The sequence below is a fragment of the Thermobia domestica genome, chromosome 11 (assembly GCF_964235325.1).
Source record: "Thermobia domestica chromosome 11, izTheDome1.hap1.1, whole genome shotgun sequence".
NCBI classification, from domain to species: domain Eukaryota; kingdom Metazoa; phylum Arthropoda; class Insecta; order Zygentoma; family Lepismatidae; genus Thermobia; species Thermobia domestica.
The window spans coordinates 220,031,991-220,045,878 of record NC_137464.1 but is presented as its reverse complement, the minus strand read 5'-3'; the positions used below and the strand labels follow the sequence as shown (position 1 = coordinate 220,045,878).

At 33.0% G+C, this 13,888-nt stretch overlaps 1 protein-coding gene across 6 annotated transcripts in view; it reads right to left on the bottom strand.

Moving 5' to 3' along the window:
• LOC145664758 (uncharacterized) overlaps positions 1-13,888 on the bottom strand; it is a 67,786-nt gene that overhangs the window by 13,410 nt on the left and 40,488 nt on the right. The window lies entirely within an intron of this gene.

Sequence of the window (13,888 nt, the reverse complement as noted above, 5' to 3'; positions counted from 1 at the left end):
GATGCTACATTTGAGCAAATCACTATTCACATGGACACTAAAATGGATAGTAAATTAGAGCAAATAAATCAACAAATACATTCAAAATTAGAACGAACAGATTATAAGATGGAACATATTTTACATCGATTTACTGATATACAAAGTTCGGTGGAAGTTGTGGAAACTAGTTAATGAGCATACTAGTCAGACCAAGGAATTGCAAAGAAGTAAATGCGATCAAAGAGAAGTATAATACTCCAAATAGTGATTGAATTCCAGCTATCAATAATGAATCTATTCCATATGAATCCAGAGCAGTAGTGGAAGATAGTAATTAATCGGAAGAATATTTAGAACAAGACGATAGTGAAGCTACTATAGAGAGAAATGGGATGAGAAATCCATCTCACCGCCGGAAACACATTCCCGTAAATTCCAGGCATTGTAAGTATACTAATAAAGGTAATCATTTTCGGTTTAGTAAAATTAGATCATTAACAAAATTTAGTGGAAAGACAGATGACATCCCGGCCAGTACTTTCTTAGAAAAGTTCGAGGAAGAATGTGGTTTAATTGCAGTAGACCGATCTAAATTTCTGAAAATTCTGCCTCTTGTTTTATTACCACCGTGTCCCGTATGGTTTAAAGCAATTAGAAGTAATCTACGTAATTATTTAGATTTTAAAAATGCCTTTCCAATTTTGAAAATGATTTCATGTTGGCCAATAGAGATGCCTTAGTTCGAAATAGACATTATAACCCAAAATTGGATAAGAGCCTCACTGATTTTGTAATATCCGTATATAATGAATTAAAGTTAATTAATCCATATCAACAGGAATCAAGAGTAATAGCATCAATCCGAATCTTGTTACCTTTTAAGTTGCAACAAATGTTGATTTCTGCACAATGCGTTAATTTCAATCACCTTATTATGACAGTGCAAAATTTTGAAAGTCAATCTGTTGCAGGCTAATAGTATTCGAAATCAAGCCAATACTAATCGTAATCAAGTTAGTCATGTACACTCATGTCCAAAATTATTGTCGCATGTCTATAAATATGTTGTCATAGGAATATAATTTGATAACGAATTCTCCCGGTATTTCTTATAATATTAGTAGGTGTATAATCGGCAAAGACATCTATGTGGCAAATTTCATGTCAAAAGAGCAGTAAATAAGAACAATAAAACGAAGATAGAACTTTCTTGTCCATTTAGCAACATTTTGTTTTACTCATTCTAATTTTCGTATTTATAATTCTTTTCCTATGAAATTTACCACAAATATACATTTCCCGATTATACAAATAGTATCAGTATTAAAAGTACCCTGCAAAATCATTATCAAATTATATTCTTACAAGAAGATAGTTATAGATATGCGACAGTCATTTTGGACATGAGTGTACCTGTTCGCAACATCAGTCAGAGAAGGTGGTCTTAATGCGAGAAATAATAATAGATTCTATTCTAATGAGAATAGAACTGAACCCAATTTTACCGGCAATAGAACCGAATCTAATTTTAGAAGAAACAGGAACAATAATCGCAATACATTTAGGAACCAAGCGAATAAGTTTAACTTTTCACGAAATGGATTTCATAATAGATTCATAGGTGGCAGAAATTCTCAAAATAGAAATCAAGATACCGTGGAAGCAAATAATAGACAGAAATATATACAAGATTGTGGCGTGCAATGTAACTTAACCGAACTCTTTGGCAATGTAACTTAAGCTAATGTTATGGCGTCCGAGAAAACATATTCAATTGATTGTTATTTCACTTTAGGTGCCGTAATGATTTCATTTGTAATTCGTACTTTGTTTGAATTCTATACGGATAATACAAATTAATCGTTACATTTTAAATGTTCAGAAGTTTTATCCAAGATTAACATAGATAATGTTGAATTTTCAGATTGACTCTTAATATAATTTATTTACTTATATTAATTCTTGTTACGATATTGATTATTTTGTTTCACTTTGAATATTGTTATAATTTCTTTGTAATTCGTACTTCTTCTGAATTCTATGCTGTTTACATCTATGCATTGATACAAATATTGTTTATCAAAACTATGTTAATTATGCCAAAATGGAAGAAATAAGTTATATAGTATGTCAACATACACTGAGTTGATTCGTCAAAGAGCTCCCATAATATTGATTTGAAGAATCTATTTTAAGACCTAAATAATTAATAAACTGATCGTATTTTTGAATGTTTTCTTCGACGATAATTTATAGAATTAAAATATAATTAATTATTAAATAAATGTAAAATCATTGTTGGTACAAAATGAAATTAATATATATGTATCGTAATTTTATTATATATATATATATATATATATATATATATATATATATACGAGGGCTATTCGAAAAGTAATGTAACCATATATGTAAAATTATGTAACGGTCCAGGATTCTTTCTTAAATTGTAACCAATTCAAGAAGTCATCGTCGGGAGCCATATATACGATATTGTATATCTATGCGATAAATTGTAAAAATGTAACGTGTAAAAATATAAACTATAAGAATAATAAGTTATCTAATCATTACAATTCAACTGCTCCAGACTTTTTAGCCATACTCTGTATGATCTTTTACTAGATATTTCGTAGTTAGCTTACTCCAACTTTCGGATTTGAAGTAGCTCGTCGGGGGTTATAAACTACACATGCTTTCACATGCTTTTCTTCATCTGAGATAGGCAATTAGGGGATTGAATAACACCACTACAAACAAACAGGAAATTGTTGCGCTGAACAATCTATCAACGATCACAAGAAGGTGATTCTCATCAATACCACGTATATCATCAACGAATCTCAGTATTGTACAGCCAAATGGGGTAGTCTTAGAACTACTCGTCCTTATCCAGAGTCATTTTGACGTATGATTACCGTCATACTAAGAGCCTGACCACTGCAGGAAACATATGTTAGTCGAACTCTTTAGTATGGTACTAATTACGCGTCAGAACGACTCTGCATAAGGCCCACTGACTCTAGTGATATTATTACAGTGAAACCTCTACTAACGGACACCTCTATAAAGCGAACAATTTTTGATTCCCCACGGCTGTCCGCTTTAGAGAGGTTTCACTGTACGTATACAGTCTCCGTACAGTGACCAAGATTGTCTGAACAAGATTGTACATAGATATCAGTATTTTGGAGCTTCGGTAACATTCGAATTTAGATATATTGAGCCTTATGCAGAGTCGTTCTGACGTTTGACTAGTGCCATACTAAGGAGTTCGACTAACATGTTTCCTGCACTAGTCATGCCTTTAGTATGACGCAAATCATAAGTGAAAACGACTCTGCATAAGACGGTATATATCAGCGCTTTATTTAAGCGGTACCGAATCGCAGTTTGACACAAAATCCTCGAAATTAGATGCATATGAAAAATTGTATTGCAAAATGCGATGTATAATTTATAATTATATATTTTAACGAAGGTGAACTACTTTCGCAACAGAAGATACTATATCATTTTCTTTGCTTTACAACAGAACGATTCTCTTTCGATCTTTTATAAGGTCTCAGCTCAGTGACTAATTTTTTTAGAAACCTCATGTTTCCTTGTGTTAGGCTATGAAGAACACCTGACCACACACCAAATTATTGGAAAGTTTCCGTAGAATTAATGACAAAGATATATCCTCTCCGACACTTTATCTGTAAAGAAAGTGACTCAATGGGCTCTCGAAATTCAAGATTCGAGTTTACTTGTTAGAAACTAGATTACTAGTTAAAACAAAGGATCTTAACAGTAATGTTCTCCCTCCCTCTTTGTTTTCTTATTTGCTTCGTCGAATTGGTCCACAACTATGTTATGGTATGCTCTCTTATTTTAGATTGAAAAGACGAAAACAATACTGTTCGTTACAAACAGTTTTAAAAAATGAAAGAGACCTCGATCCGAATAGCGTTCATATAAAAAATCAATGTTACCTATACCTACACTGTCCAATCAAAGTGAAAAAACCTCAGCTGGAAAGAGAATAACCATCGACACCATAATGTAATGCAGCCTTTTTTGTAGTGGCTCCCATGTGCCCTGTCAAGTAAAGGGTCCAAATGGATGAATCGAGTTACGGGATGAGACATAGTGCACCTGATAGAGGGTGTGAAAATATGTGTATGTGCAAAGTTATAGCGGCTGAGTGCCATAAGAAACGGAAGGGGAGAGGGTCAAAGTTGGTGGGAGAAGGGCTATGTTATGTTATTGAAATACATCAAGTAAACTGTTGAATCGTAAAACTAGTGAAAAATAGACAATGCAAACGGTGGCAGTTTTACATATTGGTAAAAGAAGAATGGGCAGAGTAGATCACGAACCTCCGCCGCCATCTTGAAATCCGCCATTTTGAAATATGTGATATTTTTTGAAATGGAAAGGTAGTCATGTGATATACCAATTAGGGCCAGCATGTTCTCAAAAAGTCAATTATGAACTTTATTGATCATTACCTGTACTTATTTGGAAGATTTAAGATCATATTTAAAGTTATTTACAAAAATCTAGGAGACTGATACTTGTATATTGAAAGTTTGGATTATCACGAAAATACATGTTAGTTAAACAATCTACAAGCCAAGAAAACTAACAGTGAAATTTGATATCCAAGTTGTATATTATTACATTATTATTTCTAACATTACTTTCAATTTGGTTCATATAGTGCCTGTTCCGGTCTGGAAGAACCACTTTCGCTTTTTTTTTTATTGTTGTTTTTTTCTTGCTCTTTTAGTCGAAAACAACTTAGAGTTTATATAGCTACCTTTTGTTAAATGACATACTTACTAACATAGACCATAAAACGGTGGCAGTTTTACATATTGGTAAAAGAAGAATGGGCAGAGTAGATCACGAACCTCCGCCGCCATCTTGAAATCCGCCATTTTGAAATATGTGATATTTTTTGAAATGGAAAGGTAGTCATGTGATATACCAATTAGGGCATGTGATATACAATAAAAATCTGAAAGATTGGAATGTAATTATTACGTACTGTACGTAAACCATTACATTATTATTTCTTACATTACTTTCAGTTTGGTTCATATAGTGCCGAAGAGAACAGTTCCGGTCTGGAAGAACTGCTTCCGCTTTTTTAGTCGAAAACAATGTGGAGATTATATAGCTACCTTTTGTTAAATGACATACTAATATAGACCATAGCACAATAAAAATCTGAAAGATTGGAATGCAATTATTACGTACTGTACATAAACTACCTAGGTACTATATTTTTCACCACTGGCAATATTTTTTACTCAACTTTCTTTGTCCATCTTCGTAAGCATTAGCAACTTGGGATGAGTGTAGCATATGATATCTAAAAGAAACGTGGTTCGCGAGTTTGGAAGTTGCAATGATGATCCATCGCTGAAGGACACAATATATCGTGTCCTATGTCAATATTATCACAATAATCGAAATCTTCATATTGGGAACAAACCGATCAAACATAATGCGACACAATATAGACACTCGAGAAAGCCACTTCACTCGATAACTTATTTTCCGCTACAACTTCATTGCTCTATTCGACTGCAGTAGTCCACTTTTCGTTTAGATATCACATGGTACACTCATCCCAAGTTGCTAATGCTTACGAAGGTGAACAAAGAAAATTGAGTGAAAAATATTGCAAGTGGTGAAAAATATAGTACCTAGGTAGTTTATGTACAGTACGTAATAATTGCATTCCAATCTTTCAGATTTTTATTGTGCTATGGTCTATATTAGTATGTCATTTAACAAAAGGTAGCTATATAATCTCCACATTGTTTTCGACTAAAACAGCAAGAAAAAATATAAGAACAATAAAAAAAGCGGAAGCAGTTCTTCCAGACCGGAACTGTTCTCTTCGGCACTATATGAACCAAACTGAAAGTAATGTCAGAAATAATAATGTAATGATATACAACTTGGATATCAAATTTCATTGTTAGTCTTCTTGGCTTGAAGATATGTCTAATGTACACTCATGTCCAAAATTATTGTCGCATGTCTATAAATATGTTGATGTAGGAATATAATTTGATAACGAATTCGCCCAGTATTTCTTTTAATGTTAGCATATGTATAATCGGCAAAGACATGTATGTGGAAAATTTCATGTCAAAAGAGCAGTAAATAAGAACAATACAACGAAAATAAAACTTTCTTGTCCATTTAGCAACATTTTGTTTTACTCATTCTAATTTTCGTATTTATAATTCTTTTCCTATGAAATTTACCACAAATATACATTTCCCGATTATACACATAGTATCAGTATTAAAAGTACTCTGGAAAACCATTATCAAATTATATTCTTACACTAAGACAGTTATAGATATGCGACAATCATTTTGGACATGAGTGTACATGTGTTTTCGTGAAAATCCAAATTTCAATATACGAGTATTAGTCTCCTAGATTTTCGTAAATAACTTTAAAGATTATCTTAAATCTTCCAAGTAAGTGCAGATAATGATCAATAAAATTCATAATTGACTTTTTGAGAACATGCTGGCCCTAATTGGTATATCACATGACTACCTTTCCATTTCAAAAAATATCACATATTTCAAAATGGCGGCAGAGGTTCGTGATCTACTCTGTCCATTCTTCTTTTACCAATATGTAAAACTGCCACCGTTTGCATTGTCTATTTTTCACTAGTTTTACGATTCAAGTATTTTTGGTGTATTTCAATAACAGCACAGCTCTTCTCCTACCAACTTTGACCCCCTCCCCTTCCGTTTCTTATGGTGCTCAGCCGCTATAACTTTGCACATACACATATTTTCATATCCTCTATCAGATGCACTATGTCTCATCCCGCAACTCAATTCGTGGAAATCTGCAGCATTTGAATAAAGGCAAATTTCATCCAAGAAACAGAAGAAAATATAATGCAAACGGGAAGTAAGTTACATGTAAGAAGTACAAGTATTTCAATGTGTGAAACAAATAATAATAGAACAGAAGAAAATATAATGCAAAAGGGAAGTAAGTTACATGTAAGAAGTACAAGTATTTCAATGTGTGAAACAAATAATAATAGAACAGAAGAAAATATAATGCAAACGGAAAGTAAGTTACATGTAAGAAGTACAAGTATTTCAATGTGTGAAACAAATAATAATACAACAGAAGAAAATATAATGCAAAAGGGAAGTAAGTTACATGTAAGAAGTACAAGTATTTCAATGTGTGAAACAAATAATAATAGAACAGAAGAAACAGAAGAAAATATAATGCAAAAGGGAAGTAAGTTACATGTAAGAAGTACAAGTATTTCAATGTGTGAAACAAATAATAATAGAACAGAAGAAACAGAAGAAAATATAATGCAAAAGGGAAGTAAGTTACATGTAAGAAGTACAAGTATTTCAATGTGTGAAACAAATAATAATACAAAAGAAGAAACAGAAGAAAATATAATGCAAAAGGGAAGTAAGTTACATGTAAGAAGTACAAGTATTTCAATGTGTGAAACAAATAATAATACAACAGAAGAAAATATAATGCAAAAGGGAAGTAAGTTACATGTAAGAAGTACAAGTATTTCAATGTGTGAAACAAATAATAATAGAACAGAAGAAAATATAATGCAAACGGAAAGTAAGTTACATGTAAGAAGTACAAGTATTTCAATGTGTGAAACAAATAATAATACAAAAGAAGAAACAGAAGAAAATATAATGCAAAAGGGAAGAAAGTTACATGTAAGAAGTACAAGTATTTCAATGTGTGAAACAAATAATAATAGAACAGAAGAAACAGAAGAAAATATAATGCAAACGGAAAGTAAGTTACATGTAAGAAGTACAAGTATTTCCATGTGTGAAACAAATAATAATAGAACAGAAGAAAATATAATGCAAACGGAAAGTAAGTTACATGTAAGAAGTACAAGTATTTCAATGTGTGAAACAAATAATAATACAAAAGAAGAAACAGAAGAAAATATAATGCAAAAGGGAAGAAAGTTACATGTAAGAAGTACAAGTATTTCAATGTGTGAAACAAATAATAATAGAACAGAAGAAACAGAAGAAAATATAATGCAAACGGAAAGTAAGTTACATGTACGAAGTACAAGTATTTCAATGTGTGAAACAAATAATAATGAAAGGAACATTGTAGTATGTACTCCAATCCTTGTCACTGTTTTCATTTATGACCATAAAAAATGTTGTGATCAAATATTTTGTTCAATATTTGTGCTGGTTTTGGAATCCTCGACAAATATCTTCCATAACTTAGGTAATAAGTAATGGTTGCAATATGGGAGCAAGAGCCAACTGTTCGCAATCCATTTGCACAGTCGCAACAAGCTTTCTCTATTTGGTTTTAGATGAAGCATTTGTATGTCTTCCTTTCCGTGTGTCTTGAATGCACTGTCGTTTTCAATATCTTGTAGTTGTCTTTAACATACTGCATATTAATATTACCTCTTTCAACCAACATTTCAATCAAATAACATATTGCCTGTTTATATTGGAAGGATCCACAAAACAATTCTTTCAAATATTGTTCAGTCATTCGAGGAAAATCCTCAAGATCCTGTGGAGATAAAGATGTAAACGAAGTTCTCTTGTTCGCAATTTCTTCTGTTCAACAAAGACTGCAAAAGTATTTTCGTTTCCTGAAGTTTACCCAGATTTCATGATTGCAGATTGCAGTGATTGTGGAGTAGTTTTCATCTGGTGTCACATTACAAATAAATCAATGTATGTGATTAATTGTAGTAGAATAAAGATTATGTTTGTAAATGAAAACACTAATATAAAAATCGTAGAATTTGCAAATGTAGCTGAAAATACATTTTGCTTCGCCATTTTAATCGCTTAAATGAATTTTACTTGTAATTTAAAGAATGAAAAAGTAATTGAAGTTTCAAATGCGTTTTGCTGTAATGTTTATATGCCTTGGCTTTTATGAAAATATATCCATAAAAGATGTAAGTAAAGATTTTCTGTATAATAAATGGCAAATCATGTTTACTTTCTGAATAAAACTGCGAGTATTGAGCGAGAATCTCTTAACCTATTTAAGCCCCCCCCCCCCCCCCCCCGAGTCGAAAATAAAATAAGTAAAATTTTTCCTGGGTGACCGGTAAGGGAAAGTCCCCGCTGAAATTTTCCGATTTGTTCACATTGTAGACAATGACAATATCAATACTGTTGATAAAATGACTAAGGTAAGACCTCTAATTGAACACTTAAATGAAGCAGTTCTTTCATTCGCAACGATTCAAAAGGAAATAAGATTGGATGAAGCTATGATCCCATATTTCGGAAGACATACATAAACAATTCATCAAAGGAAAGCCTATTCGCTTTAGCTATAAGACGGAGGTGGCTGCAACTAAACTAGGATATTGCCTACAATTCGATATTTATCAGGATAATAGAGACGAAGACTGTCGCGAAATTTCTCTTATTGAAGCTGTAGTGCTAGATCTAATTTCACTTGCGGGTAAGGCTGTCTGCATTTAACTAAGTTAAAGTACCACTGACTGAAAGCACTTCATCATGAAGTGCAGACGGCATAAGTTTCAGAGAAAATAGCTTATCTTGTTAAATTTTCTTTTATAGATAAACCAGGAGGAATGGAAAAGAGTAGAAATCCATTAGCTATCACAAAATGTATTTTAATTCCCTCTTTCGCCGAATTATTTATATTTCTTTGACTCTGGTGTTAGTCGCAATTCCTTCTCCTCAAATCAGTTTTCTAACGCGTTTCTGAAATTACAGTCTCTTAATTTGTATTCATTTTAACTATAACTTTCATTACCAATAGTTCTTCTATGACTAATCAAATTTGCTATTTTCTTAACCAAGGCAAATAACATTGATTCTTGGATGTTAACTTGTTTGAAAGTTGTGTCAACCTCTATTCAAGAAATTGTTTTGTTCCGATGGAATATAAGCACTCGCGATGCATTCAAATTGAATTGATTTTCATAGTGTGTTATCACTCTCCATACATCTTTTCTGTTATTTTCATTGGTTTATTTTACTTTCAATGAGTCGTTACGTTGGTATTAGACTTTTTTTTGCCACACATTTAGATAAGAATTTAACAGTGGTGATAATTCAAGTACTAAAACAATGTTTTCCTCTCGCAAATTTCCTACACCGAGGTATCAAAATATTTGTGCTGATATATCAAAATAATTTGCTACCTGTTACCCCAATTTTTTAAAAGTACCTTATTTCTGTCTTATAGCTTAAAGCATACCTAACTAGTCATAATATGAGATGTCTAACAACACACACATTTATACACAGGGTCGGATTTAATACTTTGCTGCCCCTGACCCGAACGAACATTTTAATACAACGAAAAAAAAGAAGGAACTTATTTATGCATATCTTTGTTTCGATATTTTTGTACAAATTTAAATGAGTTTTTGTATTGTAACGCACACATGCGAGGGAACGAAACATGCACCAGCACAACAGTGTTGCATGCTCACCTCTACACATCTGTTTAAAGTAAATACGTCAAAACTGTACTCAACATCAACTACCAATGAATGATTGAAGGCAATAGGCTTATTAAAGGAATTACTAATTGGAGTCATTTACTCTGATTAATCATTATTTATTCAACTGCTGCCGTCTCTAGGCACGGACTTAGTGGAAAATCCGACCCTGCTTATACATGACATCATGGACCTCTCCAACTAGTTTGTATAGTGCCCTTCTAATTTCTATGCAAACGCCCTTTTCATGAAGCAAGTCTAACTCTGTATCAAAACATGAATGGGCAACATTTAAGTATTCTACTTCCTTATTTGGAAGTGTTTTCAGCCTCAAGCGAACAAGTTATGAATTAGCGCTGGAAGGCAGCATGAAATTATTAGAATATGTTACACTACTGACAAACTATTACAAAATACATATTTCAGTATAGTACTGTCAAATATTGTGAAATAAGGTATCTAATTACGGAAAGTTTTATAATAGTATGTCGCAATATTCTGAGAAAATTTTACCCCCTTAATGAAGTTCCAGACCAACTTTGTAGAGAAATCGATGTAATTATAGCCATAATGATTATGACCCATAAAGGGAACCTGCATCAAGGAATGCAAGATCGCTTATACGATACCAATTTTGAAGGAAGCTATTTTGTCGAAAAGGTAGCTTATATAATACATGTTTATATTGGTACACCTATTCTTAATCTACATCATAAATATATCTAGTTGTAGACAGATTTATGACGTTCCGTTAGTTCAAAAAATTACATTTGATTATAAAATATAGTTAACTAATATCTTCAGAGCGTGTTGTGATGAATAAAAAAAATAAAAAAAATTCAATTCCCACCGAAGTAAATCGTGTTTAAAATGTGTTCGTACTAAATTACCTACCTCTCTAATATAAGTGATGTAGCATTGGAATATGGTGTGCCATCTATTCAGACAATTTTTACCGTAAAACCATTTGAGATTACTCTAAAATTTAAAAACAAAACATGGTGCACGGAAAAGCTTATGCCTTTTTCGACGTACTCAATCCATAAGTAGATCTAAATGTAAAAATATACTAACGATGGGAATTGTTAAAAGAAGTGATTAGACTACAAAATGTGAAAGGGAGAAATTTCAATGACGGACAACAATACTACAAAAAAACATGGGAAGGAACCTTTGTATGGTACAGTTATTAAATTAAAAAAGAATAAATAAAAAAGTAAAAAAAAACGTAGTTAAAGTTAAGTTTGTGAGTTTTCTCGAAGATTTCCGTCTGAATTAAATCCTATGCAATGCACTTTTATTTACATTCTGTCTCTCTTAGCCAATGATATCGTTATTAATAATCTACCAATTTATAAGTGAATGTACTTTGTTGCCTTATATAGAGAATACACTACTCCAGCTAAACATAGAAACAAATTTAAAAAGCAAATACAATTCACTGAACAAAGCAAAGTTTATTTAAAATAATTAATGTTTGTCAGTTTCGCCAACTAACTGAACATATTGGCTTCATCAGACACTGTAACAAACAAGAGGAAGTTGCATCTAAATATACCATGATTATTGAAACTAGTTCTGAACGTTGATTGGCTGGTCAGAACGGACTCAGCCTATCATAATAAAGGTTGACAAAAGTTAAACTATGCACCATAAATTCCTTTCCCTTCCTAGTCTAGCAGAAACCAACCTACAATTTAAATATTTTTCTCAATAATTTGCCCCACTGTTCGTCCATTTTAACTCTTGCATTCTAATTCAAAGCGCAGTTTTGGTTTGTCTTAATAAATCTGGCCTCCTTCCACTTTCTTATTAACGTCCTTTGGTCCAGTCCTAACACTTCAATCTCACACCAATTAATATTATGTCCCGTGTCCCTAATGTGCTTAAAAATGGCATTTCTTTCTGTTTCTAATCTTACATCATCCTTCTGTTGTTTCAACCGTTCTCTTAGTTCTTCCCCGTTTCACTAATATAAAAACTGTTACATTTACCACATCTTATATGTAAAACTCTCCTTTCTGTCAGCTACTCTCGGCTTTCTACTATAATCTTCTTCCTCACGCCTAACACATCCAATAGTCTCTTACTCAAAGAAGCCTTGAGGACTATATGGAGAGAGAGTTTCTGTATTATAGAAGAAAAGTTAACAAGGATCAAGGAGGGCCTGAGCATAGAATCAAGAAGAATGACATCGGTATTGGCAGAAATAGTGATGAATCAATGGAAAAAGGAAGCCGAAAGGAAATGAGGGGACAAGCTTATATTTTTCAGCAGGTATGTTGATTGCTTCGGGATATGGAAGAGTACTTAGAGGCAACTTATCAAATTTGTGAAGGAAACAGAAGATAAGAAGGGCACAGAACTTGAATTAGAAGAGGAAGAAACCATTGTTTCTAGATATGAAAATAAGCAGGCGGGGAGACAGGTTCGTATAAGAATAGTTCCAGAAGAAGTGTAAAATGAAATGAAATCTTTAAGAAAGTAGGAGGAAACGGGAGAACCCCGAGAAAACCCACGAGCACCGTGATTGTTCACCACAAAGTCCACACGGCGCGAACTGGGTTCGAACCAGGGACCCCAAGCACCGGAGGTGAACGCTCTACCACTGAGCCACCGCGCCCCTTCCAGAAGAAGTGTGTATCAGGGAACTTCTGTCATAAAAGGAGCGATGTTGATCGATCAACAAAGAGAAAATTCATTGAAAATATGACGGAGAGGATCATGTGGATTAGTAGTGACAGAAGGAAGACTTAGAAGAGTTTCACAAGCAATTGGAGACCAACGGATATGATAAAGGAAAGCTAAAGATGGAAAGGATACGAAGAAAGGATACAATAGTAAGGAGATGATGGAGGGGAAGAAAAGAAGCCATGATGAGGAATAGAAAGTAAGAGGGAAGACACCGAAATAATTAAGATAATACTAAAGAAAAGAGGGAATGTTTCAACGTACAGGAAAGGAAGTAAGAGACTACTGGAAGTGTTATGTGTGAGGAAGAAGAAAGCAGAGGAGCTGATGAAAAGAAGAGGAGTGGTTTACAAGATAAGGAGTAGTGAATGTAACAGTTGTTATATTGGTGAAACGGGGAAAAAACTAAAAGGATGGTTAAACAACAAAAAGATGATGATTACAAAAATAATAAACGCCATTTTTAAGCATGTGAGGGACACAATATTAATTGGTGTGCGATTAAAGTGTTAGAACTGGAACAAAGGACTTAATAAGAAAGTGGAAGGAGGTCAGATTTATTGAAACAGAACAAAGCTGTGTTATGAATTGGAATGCAGTGTTAAAATTGACGAACAGTGGGGCAAGTTATTGGAAAAATCTTAATTTGTAGCTTGTTTTCCTGCTGAACCAGAGAGGGAAAGGATTTATGGTGTT